The 11,217-nt window shown below is 45.0% G+C and overlaps 2 long non-coding RNA genes across 2 annotated transcripts in view; both read right to left on the minus strand.

The window, feature by feature from the left end:
• LOC147344427 (uncharacterized) overlaps positions 1-6,879 on the minus strand; it is a 49,487-nt gene extending 42,608 nt beyond the window's left edge. Inside the window, exon 1 of the long non-coding RNA XR_015155662.1 lies at positions 6,719-6,879. This is a non-coding gene — a long non-coding RNA (uncharacterized LOC147344427). The remainder of the gene's footprint in view (positions 1-6,718) is intronic.
• On the minus strand, positions 1,653-6,304 carry LOC147344429 (uncharacterized). Its single transcript, XR_015155665.1, has 3 exons — positions 6,117-6,304; positions 2,640-2,866; positions 1,653-1,930 (listed from the first exon to the last, which is right to left on the minus strand). It is a non-coding gene; the product is annotated as an uncharacterized LOC147344429 (long non-coding RNA).
• Positions 6,880-11,217: the final 4,338 nt, after the last annotated feature.

The raw sequence follows: 11,217 nt of genomic DNA on the forward strand, positions 1-11,217 counted from the left end.
GGTCTGTTCCCCACAGCCTTGGAAGGGGAAAAGAAAATGTGTATTCAAGCGCAGCAACAACAAAAGACTGTGTGCAGCAGCCAAGAGGCCGCCCAGGAACACCCAAGCTGGGAAGAGCTTAGATTCCGTGAGACGCTCTCTAATCTGCCCAACCCTCCTAGAAGGCAGGGAACCCCTGTGTCTGTCTTTACCTTTGTTTTCAATTCCTAACAGCAGTAGATGCGCAATGAATATGACAGTCCTGGTTCAAGAGCAAGGAAAATTCTGACGATGTGGCAATAATAACAAGAATGGTGATTTTTTAAAAACTTTTGTTAGAGAGGAGACTTCCCTGGCAGTTCAGTAGTTAAGACTCTTTCACCGCAGGGGACTTGGGTTTGATCCCTGGTCAGGGAACTAAGATCCCACATGCTGCATGGTCAAACAAATTATTTGTTTTTAACTGAAGTATAGTTAATTTACAATGTTGTGCTAGCTGCTGCTGTACAGCAATGTGAATCAGTTATACATATATCCACTCTTCTTTAGATTTTTTTCCCATATAGGTCATTATAGAGTATTGAGTAGACTTCCCTGTGCTATACAGTAGGTCCTTATTAGTTATCTATTTTATATATTAGTGCATATATGCCAATCCCAATCTCTCAATTTATCCCTCCCCCACTTTCACCCCTTTTGGTAACTGTAAATTCGTTTTCTCCATCTGTGACCCTATTTCTGTTTTGTAAATAAGTTCATTTGTACCGTTTTTTAGATTCCACATGTAAGTGATACATGATATTTGTCTTTCTCTGTCTGGCTTACTTCACTCAGTATGACAACCTCTAGGACCATCCATGTTGCTGCAAATGGCATTATTTTGGCAGTTAAGGGTGATTTAATGTTATTTAATTTCTATCTCATTTCCAGGCAGCGGGACTACAGTTCTATTTTCTATTTGTCTGCATTGTCTGAGTTGTTCACGAGTACATTTTTTGTAAAGAAAGAAATAAAATTATCTCCCCATTGGGACAAAGTAATTCTCTTAACCATCACTGCCAATTTCTTGACCCCTTTTGGAACAAGGTTGGGAATTCATTCTTCCATAGATTATAATTCAATATGAGGATGAAGTGAATGCCTTCACTCCATAAATATTTATTTAACACTGACTCGTGAAGGATCTAGGCAGGCATGGGGAATACGCATGCTCAGAAAACACCAGTTTCCAGCCTAAGATGGAGTCAGACATTAAGCACATACTTCCACTAACAAGGTCCAGTTCATCTGACAGCTGCAGAGGAGAAGGGGCCTGGAGCCAGGAGCCCCGTGTCTCCATCGTGTCTCCTGCGTGGGTCTCACGCCACTGCTTTCCTCTTGCTGTTACCCTCCCAGAAGGCCCTTCCCCCTTCTTGCACCTACTCAGACTTGACCTTGCTTCAGAATCCTCCTCAGCTCTCCAGGTTCTGCTCAAGGCCCCCCTGACTCCCGAGGCCCCCACTTCCTCCCTCCTCTCAGCATCTCTTTCCACCTGGGCTAAGTCAGATACTGCCTGGAGGGCCACACAACCCACAGTCATTACATTAGTCAGAGTTCTCCAGACAAACAGGACCAACAGAGTCCATCTATCCAGCTATCTATCTGCCTATCTATCTACAGAGTGAGACAGAGGAGAGAGGGACAGAAAGACATTTATTTTAAGGAATTGGTTCACACAATTGTGGAAAGGCAAGTCCAAAAGCTTCAGGGTAGGCCAGCAGGCTGGGGGCCCAGTAGAGAGTTTTAGTCCAAGTGCAGTCTGCCGCAGCTCTCCCTCTTGCTCAGGGGGACATCACTTTTCGTTCTGATTAAGACCTTCAGTAGATTAGACAGGGTCGACTCACATTATGGAGGGCAATCTGCTTTACTCCAAGTCCACTATTTTTAAACCTTCATCTCATCCAAGACACATCTGTACAGAAACATCCAGAATGTTTGACTAGGTATCTGGGCTCTGTGGCCCAGCCAAGTTGACCCAGACAATTAGCCATCACAGTACTCTTATTCCTCTAATTAGGGTCTAACATTTTGGAAGGCACAGGTCAGCTTCTACATGTCTGAGTCTGTGGGAACAGGGCCAAGCCCAGGGACTGCTGTCAATAAATCCACCAAGAATGGAAGAATGGAGCAATGATACCTGACAGACCCTCTGGAAGCCACCTCGTGCACCTTCTAGAAACAATAGCGGGTGTGTGACTGACATCTGCCTGATTTCCAGAGTACAAACCACGTAACTGCAGAGACACCAAAGCATAGCTTGATCCTTTCTCTGTTCTGAAAACAGCTCTTCAGACATCCTCAGTCATACCTCCCAGGAAAATAAAGACAGAGAACAACAACACAAAAGCATGTTGTGGCCTAGGGAGGAATTTCTGAACTTGGCCTCTGACTGTCTTGTTAGGACGTATTTCAGGCTTTACCTCTCTCCTAAATCGGTTACTAATTCAAGCTATGAGTCCAACCTCTTATGCCCCCACCTCCCCTCCACCAACTTTAATCAACCCGTTGGAGATAAACCAGGCTCAGAGGAGGGGCCTAGTGATTTCTCAGACAATTCACAGTCCAAGCTCAAATCTGCAATTCTAGACCTAGAATATAATTTCCAGACTTCCCCTTGGTACCTGAGCAGGCTGTTGCTCAGGCTGGAGGAGGAGGAAAGGCCTGGCCCAGATATCTCCAGCAACTGCAGAGGTGGTAGGTTCTCAAGCTATTTTTCAATGCCAGTCCTCATCTTCCTGTGCCCCACAATTATCCAGTCCCTTTTAAAATTCTGTCTTTCCGCATCTGTAAAAATCCTTTTCATTCCTCCTCAGTTCCAGCAGAAAAATGGGCAAAGGATAGGTACAGGCTGTTCAAAGAAAAAGAATACCAAATATCTCTTAGACAGATGAAAAGATGCTCGATTCTGCTTATAATAATATAAATGCAAATTTAAAGTACAAAGGGAATATACCAGATTGGCAAAGATCGGAAAGTAAGGTACACAGTCTGGAAAGATTGCAGGGAAGCAGGCACTGTGAACACAGTTGGGGCAAGGCTGACCTTTTCTGACCTCCTTGGAGAACAATTTGGTAAAACATCTCAAAATGCACCGGTTCAATGACCAAGCACTTCCACCTCCAGGTATTAATAGATGTACTTATACATTCATGCAAAATGACGTGTGCCCAAGAATATACATTGTGCTGTTGTTTGTAATAGATCTCAAAAGGTCTATTAACAGGGTTCCAGTGAAATAAATTATAGCCTATTGTACAGCCACTTAAGGAAATAAGGAAGGTCTGTGTGGACTGATGTGGAAAATTTCGCAGGGTATTAAGTGAAAAGAATAAGGAGGTTGCCAGTGCATGAGATGTGCTAGAATTTGTGTGTGGGAAGAATGCACATACATGCTGGGAAATGCATGGAGGACCCCTGGGGATATTGGTTGCAGGGATTTGGCAGCCAGAACCCAGCAGACTTGGGAACATCTGAGAAAAATAATGAGATTTACCTTTTTTCTTAATACTGTTATGGGTTGAATTGTGACTCCCAAAAGTTATTTGCAGAAGCCCTTATCCTCAGTATCTCAAAACAAGACCTTATTTGGTAACAGGGTCATTGCAGATGCAATTAGCTAAGATGAAGTCACAGGAGGAGCAGTGTGGGCCCCTAGTCCAATAGGCCATGTATCCTTATACAAAGGGAACATTTGGGCCCACACAGGCACACGGAAAACACTGATGATGAAGACAGAGATTGAAGTCATTCTCAGCAAATTGTTAGAAGCCAGGAGAGAGGCATGGGAACAGATTTTTTTCCCCTGCAGTTCTTAGGAGCTATCAACCCAGCAGACATCTTGATCTTGGACTTCTAGCTAGCAGATCTATGAGACAGTACATTTCCATTGTTCTAAACCATCCAGTTTCTAGTACTTTGTTACAGCAACCCTAGCAAATGAAAATAGTTTCCTTGGGTGCCCTTTGGAGATGTGTAAGCAGGCAAATGTATTACCCACTAAAAAATAATTTTTTTTCCAGTATAAATGTCCAAAGCTCCCTGAAGCCATCTCAGATTCATGTCTTGGTTGATTTCTGTCTTTCTAGCTCTTAGAACATTTTATTCTCTGCCACAGCATTTTTACTGTTTTGTTATGTGATTTAACTGTTCATGAGGTTCTCACCTACACAAAGGGGACTGAGCCCACATTTCATCCATCATTATGATCCTAGAGACTGGCCCTCAAGTGTTTGGTGGAGTGAATGAATACTTAGGTAACTAGGCATTTTTCACCCCCTTCCTCCATTTCTATTCTGTTTTTGGCTTGATTAAACTATCAGTTCATTGATGGTTAGAATAACATCACTGCAACCTGACCCTAAGATTTGGAGAATTTGATAGGTGAAAGGAAAAGAAAAAAAACTCATTTAAAAATACACTTAGGGGACGTCCCTGGTGATCCAGTGGCAAAAACTCCCACTCCCACTGCAGGGAGCCCAGGCTCTGCTCCTGGTCAGGGGACTAGATCCCACATGCCACAGCTGAGGTTCAGTGCAGTCGCTCAGTCGTGTCCAGCTCTTTGCAACCTCATGGACTGCAGCACGCCAGGCCTCCCTGTCCATCACCAACTCCCAGAGTTTATCCAAACTCGTGTCCATTGAGTCGGTGATGCCATCCAACCATCTCATCTTCTGTCATCCCCTTCTCCTCCTGCCTTCAATCTTTCCCAGCATCAGGGGTCTTTTCAAATGAGTCAGTTCTTTGCATCAGGTGGCCAAAGTACTGGAGTTACAGCTTCAGCATCAGTCCTTCCAATGAATATTCAGGACTGATTTCCTTTAGGATGGACTGGTTGGATCTCCTGGCAGTCCAAGGGACTCTCAAGAATCTTCTCCAATACCACAGTTCAAAAGCATCAATTCTTCAGCGCTCAGCTTTCTTTATAGTCCAACTCTCACACCTATACATGACTACTGGAAAAACCATAGCCTTGACTAGAAAGACTTTTGTTGGCAAAGTAATGTCTCTGCTATTTAATATGCTATCTAGGTTGGTCATAACTTTTCTTCCAAGAAAGAAAGTGACTTTTAATATCATGGCTGCAGTCACCATCTGCAATGATTTTGGAGCCCAAGAAGTTTGTCACTGTTTCCATTGTTTCCCCATCTATTTGCCATGAAGTGATGGGACCAGATGCCATGATCTTAGTTTTCTGAATGTTGAGTTTTAAGCCAACTTTTTCAGCTAAGGTTGGGCACAGCCAAATAAATAATAATAATAAAAACAATATACAGAAACTCAAAACACATTCAAGTGTTTAACTTCAAATGAATTGAGAGTTTAGTATTTTGCAAGGGAGATCAAACCGGTCAATCCTAAAGGAAATCAACTCTGAATACTCATTGGAAGGACTGATGCTGAAGCTGAAGCTCCAATACTTTGGCCACTTGATGCAAAGAGCCAACTCACTGGAAAAGACCCTGATGCTGGGAAAGATTGAGGGCAGGAGGAAAAGGGGGTGACAGAGGATGAGATGGTTGGTTAGCATCACTGACTCAATAGACAGTTTGCTCAATGAGTTTGAGCAAACTCTGGGAGATAGTGAAGGACAAGGAGGGAGGCCTGGTGTGCTGCAGTCCATGGGGTCACAAAGAGTTGGACACAATTTAGCAACTGAACAAGAACAAAGGAACTAATTCCTCAGACAAGGAAAGCTGATTTGGGACGATAAGGAATTAAGAAAGCCGTCCTGTCTGCATGGCTATTCTTAATGAGGGACAAGTGAAACAATCTGTTAATTATGCTCCAAAGGGTGGTTCTTGTTATGGATTACAGAAGCAACGTTTGGGACAGGCAATAGAGATTGAGAGTATGGATGCTATATCAGGTTCCTGCTGCTGCTGCTGCACGTCGCCTCAGTCGTGACCGACTCTGTGCGACCCCATAGACGGCAGCCCACCAGGCTCCTCCATCCATGGGATTTTCCAGGCAAGAGTATGGAGTGGGGTGCCATTGCCTTCTCCGATGTCAGGTTCCTGGGGCTGCCTTAACTAAGTACTACAAACTAGATGGCTTAAAACAACAGAAATTTACTGTCTCAGGACAGGATCCTTCCTTACCTCTCCCAGCTTCTGGTGTTTGCTGGCAGTCCTTGGCTTGTAGGGGTATCACTCCCATCGGTGCATCACATGGTGATTTCTCTGTGTGTTTGTGTCTGTGTATCCACATTTTTCTCCTCTTATAAGGACGCTTGTCATTGGATTAAGGGTTGCCTTAATCCCCTGACCTCATCTTAACTTGAATACATCTGCAAAGTAAGGTCACATTCCAAGGTTGTGGCTAGATATGAATTTGGGAGGAACACTATCCAAGCTGGGCTTCCCTGGTGGCTCAGTAGGTAAAGAAGCTGCCTGCAGTACAGGAGACACGGGTTTGATCGCTGGGTCTAGAAGATCCCCTGGAGAAGGAAATGGCAACCCACTCCAGTATTCTTGCAGGGGAAATCCCATGTACAGAGGAGCCTGGCCGGCTGTAGTCCATGGGGTTGCAAAAGTTGGACACAACTTATCAACCACCAACTACCACCTATCCAGCCCAGAACAGCTGCTCACCTGGGTCTCACTGAGGGTGGAGAAGCACAGGCTGTTGAATCAGACAGATTTCATTTCAAACCCTTATTCTACCTGCCGATCAACTATGTGAATATGTGCAAGTTACTCACCTTCTCTAAACCTGTGTCCTCCTCCATGCAATGGCCTTAATGCCTCCTAGAATCGCCGAGTGCAATAAATAAGATCAGGTCCTGGGGTGCTCAGCACCAGTGCCTGATATTTAAAAAAATTAGATTTTAACACTAGAGTCCCCATTTCCAAGGCTCCTGCCATCCTTTCAGGGAAGAACATAGACAGTTAAATAGCAAAACAGAATAGTTTATGATTAAAGGCCCAGCTGCCTGGAACAGGATGTACCTGCCTCAGGAGGTCAGAGAGCACAGGGCGGCTGGGCTGGAGCAGGCACAGACTTTAACTTTTAATAACAAACAGATGCAAAGTTAGTGCTGAAATCTGAAACTTTGAGCTAAACCATATTGATTTCCCCTCCCCCTCTGCAGGGCATATATCTAGAGCTTATTCTCGAGGTCTCTACAGCAGAACCAGACCAGGTATCTATTCCTCTCTCCCCTCTCTACCTCCTGCCTGTGGCCCCCTCCCAATGAACCTGACCATCAGGACATTCCAAGAGACCAGACCTTCCATCCTAATGGCCCTGGCCTCCCCTAGTCTAGGCTGCCCATAGTGGAAGGGTCCCCTTGGGAGGCCCTGGCTGGTGAAGCTGTGCACGGCTGCATGTGTTGATCTCTGAACACATCCCAAAGCAAACAAAAACAACTTGGGATAATCAGCATTTTGCACAGGTCAGGGAGAACTGGCTGTTCTACGCCAGCTCATGTGTTCCATTAGAAATGGATTAAATCATCCAGACATAGAGACCTTTCAGGTGACATTGTCATTTAGAACTCACCATTAGAGCTGGGCTTGAGTCCCTTCTCAGTGACCTGCACTATGAGTCAGCCAAGCGCGTCCACGCCGTTGACAGGACAGGCTGTGATCATCCACAGCCTTCCGCTGCTGCCCTGGTTTCCTTGGCGTTGAGAAGATTATATGCACAAAGCTCTGTTTCTGGATGTTAGTCACTCGGGCGTGCCTGACTCTTTGAGACCCCATGGACTGTAGCTCGCCAGGCTCCTCTGTCCATAGGGATTCTCCAGACAAGGATACCGGAGAGGGTTGCTATTTCCTTCTCCAGGGGATCTTTCCAGCCGAGGGATGGAACCCAGGTCTCCCACATTGCAGGCAAATTTTTTACCATCTTAGCTACTAGGGAAGGACAGGAACTAAATATTTTTTACCTTGGTGACTCGTGGAAAATAAGCCATCGATTCACTGACTGGATTTATCGAGTGCCTGGTTAGAAGCATAGGCTCTAGAGTCAATTGACTGAGTTCAAATCCCGCCTCTCCAAGTCATGAGCTTTGGGACACTGAGCAAGTTACCTAGTGTCTTTAAAACTTAATTGAGGAGAATCTTAGTAATAAGTATACATTAGGCCACTGGGAGGATTGTTTCAGGATTAGTTCCTTGAGAAGCAGATGGCGAGAGAGAAATTGGCCAACAGGATTTTATGAAGGGATCCTCCTAAGAGTAACACCAGTAAAAATGAGACCAGGAAGCATGACTGGGCAGAGGGAGAAGCTGAGCTGGGATGCAGTCCCAAGCAAATAGCAGCCCACCCCAGGGGCATGCTCTGGAGCTGGGAGAGCACGTTAGCAATGCCTTGAGTTGAACCCAAAGGACAGGGTCCTGATGCCCCTCAGTCAAACAGCCACCAGATCCTGGCTGCCCTGAGAAGGAGATGTGACCTTGGGCAAGACAACTTTCATCAGCTTAGTCAGTCTGCAAAGGACGCTGGTGATTGGTTTCCTACAATGTTCTTAACATCTAGATCCTTCATTCCTGCAAGGGGATTACATTCACTATCACAAAGATTAAATGAGATTATCCACATAAAGCTCATACCACAGTACTTGGCATTCAGTAAATGCTTGCCACTTGGCCACCATTACAATCATTGTTTTTACAACTTTTAATTGCCAGGCACTGTGCTCGAGGCTGGGGACTCAGTGTCGATTGAGATTCTGCTCCTAGGCTCAAGAAACTCAGTGCATAGCAAGTCAGACCATCAGGCAAGCAATTGCAATGCAGTGCACTTGATAGGGTGCCCCAGGATTTGTATGGGAGCATCTAGAAAGGACACATGATCCAGACTAGGAAGGCAAAGGAAAGTGATACCAAAGGTGATACCTGGAGATGGAGAGGAGTCAGCCAGGCAAAGAGTGTGGGACCTGTCAGCAGTGGCGAAGAAGGTTGAGGAGGTAGTGTGCTCATGATGTAGTCCAGCAGAGCCAGCAAAGAGTGGGCATCAGAGAGAGTGGAAGAAGGGTCTTTTACACACCAGGCCAATGAGTGTTGGATTTGGAGATAAAAAGGGCGATGGGGAGCCATTCAAGCATTCTAACCAGAGAGAGGACATGGCCCACTTGTGCTTGAAAATGGTCACTCTGGCCACCATTTGGGCAATGGATTGGACATGAACAACCTAAGAGGCTGTTTCTAGGGTCCACATGAGGGACAAGGATGACCTGGACTAGGCTGGTGGTACTGAAGAAAGAGAGGATACCCATAAACAATGAGTACCGAGGTGATGCCATCTACAGACTCGATGATGATTGGATGGAAAGAGAAAAACGGAAATTCAGGGTCATGCTTCTGATAGGCAAATGAACTGCAGAAGGCCTTGTGTCTTGGTCCATTCGAGCTACTATACCAGACTAATTCAGACTGGGGGTCTTATAAACAATAGAAATGTATTTCTCACAATTCTGGAGGCTGGAAATTCCAAGATCAAGGCACCAGCTGATTCAGTGTCTGGTAGGTGCCAGAGGACAGCCATCTCCTCACTGTGCCTTCACACGGTGGAAGCAAGCAGGGAGAGAGCTCTCTGGTTTTTTTTTTTTATAAGGGCATTAAACTCATTCATAAGGGCTCCATCCTCATGACCTAAGCATCTCCAAAAGGACCCACCTCCAAATGGCCTCACACTGGGGAATATGTTTCAATATATGAACTTCGGGGGACACAAATATTCAGTCTATAGCCCCTGGGGAATGAGTGTCATAAGATCTAGAAAAAGAAAAAGCCATCAAGAGTAGACATGTGCCTCATTATTCAGCATGGCTTAAAGGAGCTTCTTCTAGACAGTTCTCCAAGATTTATGACTCCATTGTAGACAAACCCACTTGAAACCCCTGATGGGCTATAACTCTCAGAAGCGGGTATGTTAATCCCAGAGGAAACTGTTTCCTCCCTGCTTCTCTAGCAAATCTAACAAAAAAGCAAACAAACGTTAACACTAGCAAAAAATGTTCCGTCTTTTTTTTGTTTGTTTGTTCCGTCTTTAAATGTAGTTGTAGTGAAATTGAGCAAAGGAAGAAAATACAAATAAACATTCAGTTTGGAATCAACCTTCAATAAACATCCATACTTATTGAATACGGACTCTAGGCCCAACCTTCTGTCAAGGCTTCAAAAATAAGGAAAAATATGAGAGCCACTGGGATTTCCCTGGCAATCCAGTGGTTATGACTCTGTACTTCCAATACAGGGGACACAGGTTTAAGCTCTGGTCAGTGAATTAAGATCCCACATGCCACCCAGTGCAACCAAAAGTAAAAATAAAAAAGAGGCCCACTGACTAGTGCACTTGAGGGCCCAGCTCTTTCAATAATAATACTTCTTACAGTAAATCGGTGCACTAGCATTTGGGTTTATATCTGAGTCTCTTGTGTATTTGGTGGTGACTTGAGTCCATTGTTGTTGTTGTTTAGTCACTAAGGCATGTCTGATTCTTTTGTGACCCCATGGACTGCAGCCTGCCAGGCTCCTCTGTCCATGGGATTTTCCAGGCAAGAAGACTGGAGTGGGTTGCCATTTCCTTCTCCAGGGGGAACTTCCTGACCCAGAGATCAAACCTGCATCTTCTTGTTGGGAGGTGGGTTCTTTACCTCTGTGCCACCTGGAAAGCCTGACCTAGTACAGGTGCTTAAACATCCCTGTGTTTTCACAAAGCTGAGTTTTTGTACTTTAAAGCTGATGAGTAGACCTATGTAAGTGAGACCCCCATTTCACTGAAAATGACTGGCAGGTCTCTTCAGCATTTCTTCCAAAAGGAGTAATTTGGGGGTGGGAAGAGACCCAAAAAAAAGTGTTTCTGAGGGTTCCAGAATATCCTCTGCATTTGAGTTGGAATATTGGGCCCAATATTACTTTAGCCCAAGGCACCTTCTCAAAAATGTTTCTGGGGAAGGGAATGAGCCTGCAGGCCTAAAAATCTAAAATGAGACCTCCCAACATACCACCTCTGGGGGCATACTCTCTCTCTCTCCCAGAGGAATTGAGGTGCTCGGTGGAGGTTACAAGTGTAAACACCATTTCATTAACCACACAAAAATTTTTCATAATTTGAATTCTTTCCTGCTTTCCAAAGGGCTTCCCAGGTGGCTCAGTGGGTAAAGAATCCGCCTACAATTCAAGAGACATGGGTTTGATCCCTAAGTCGGGAAGATACCCTGGAGAAGTAAACGGCAACCCACTCCTGTATTCT

Source organism: Bos grunniens, chromosome 26, assembly GCF_055505025.1.
Source record: "Bos grunniens cultivar Pamir isolate PY7600 chromosome 26, Bosgru_T2T1.0, whole genome shotgun sequence".
NCBI classification, from domain to species: Eukaryota; Metazoa; Chordata; class Mammalia; order Artiodactyla; family Bovidae; genus Bos; species Bos grunniens.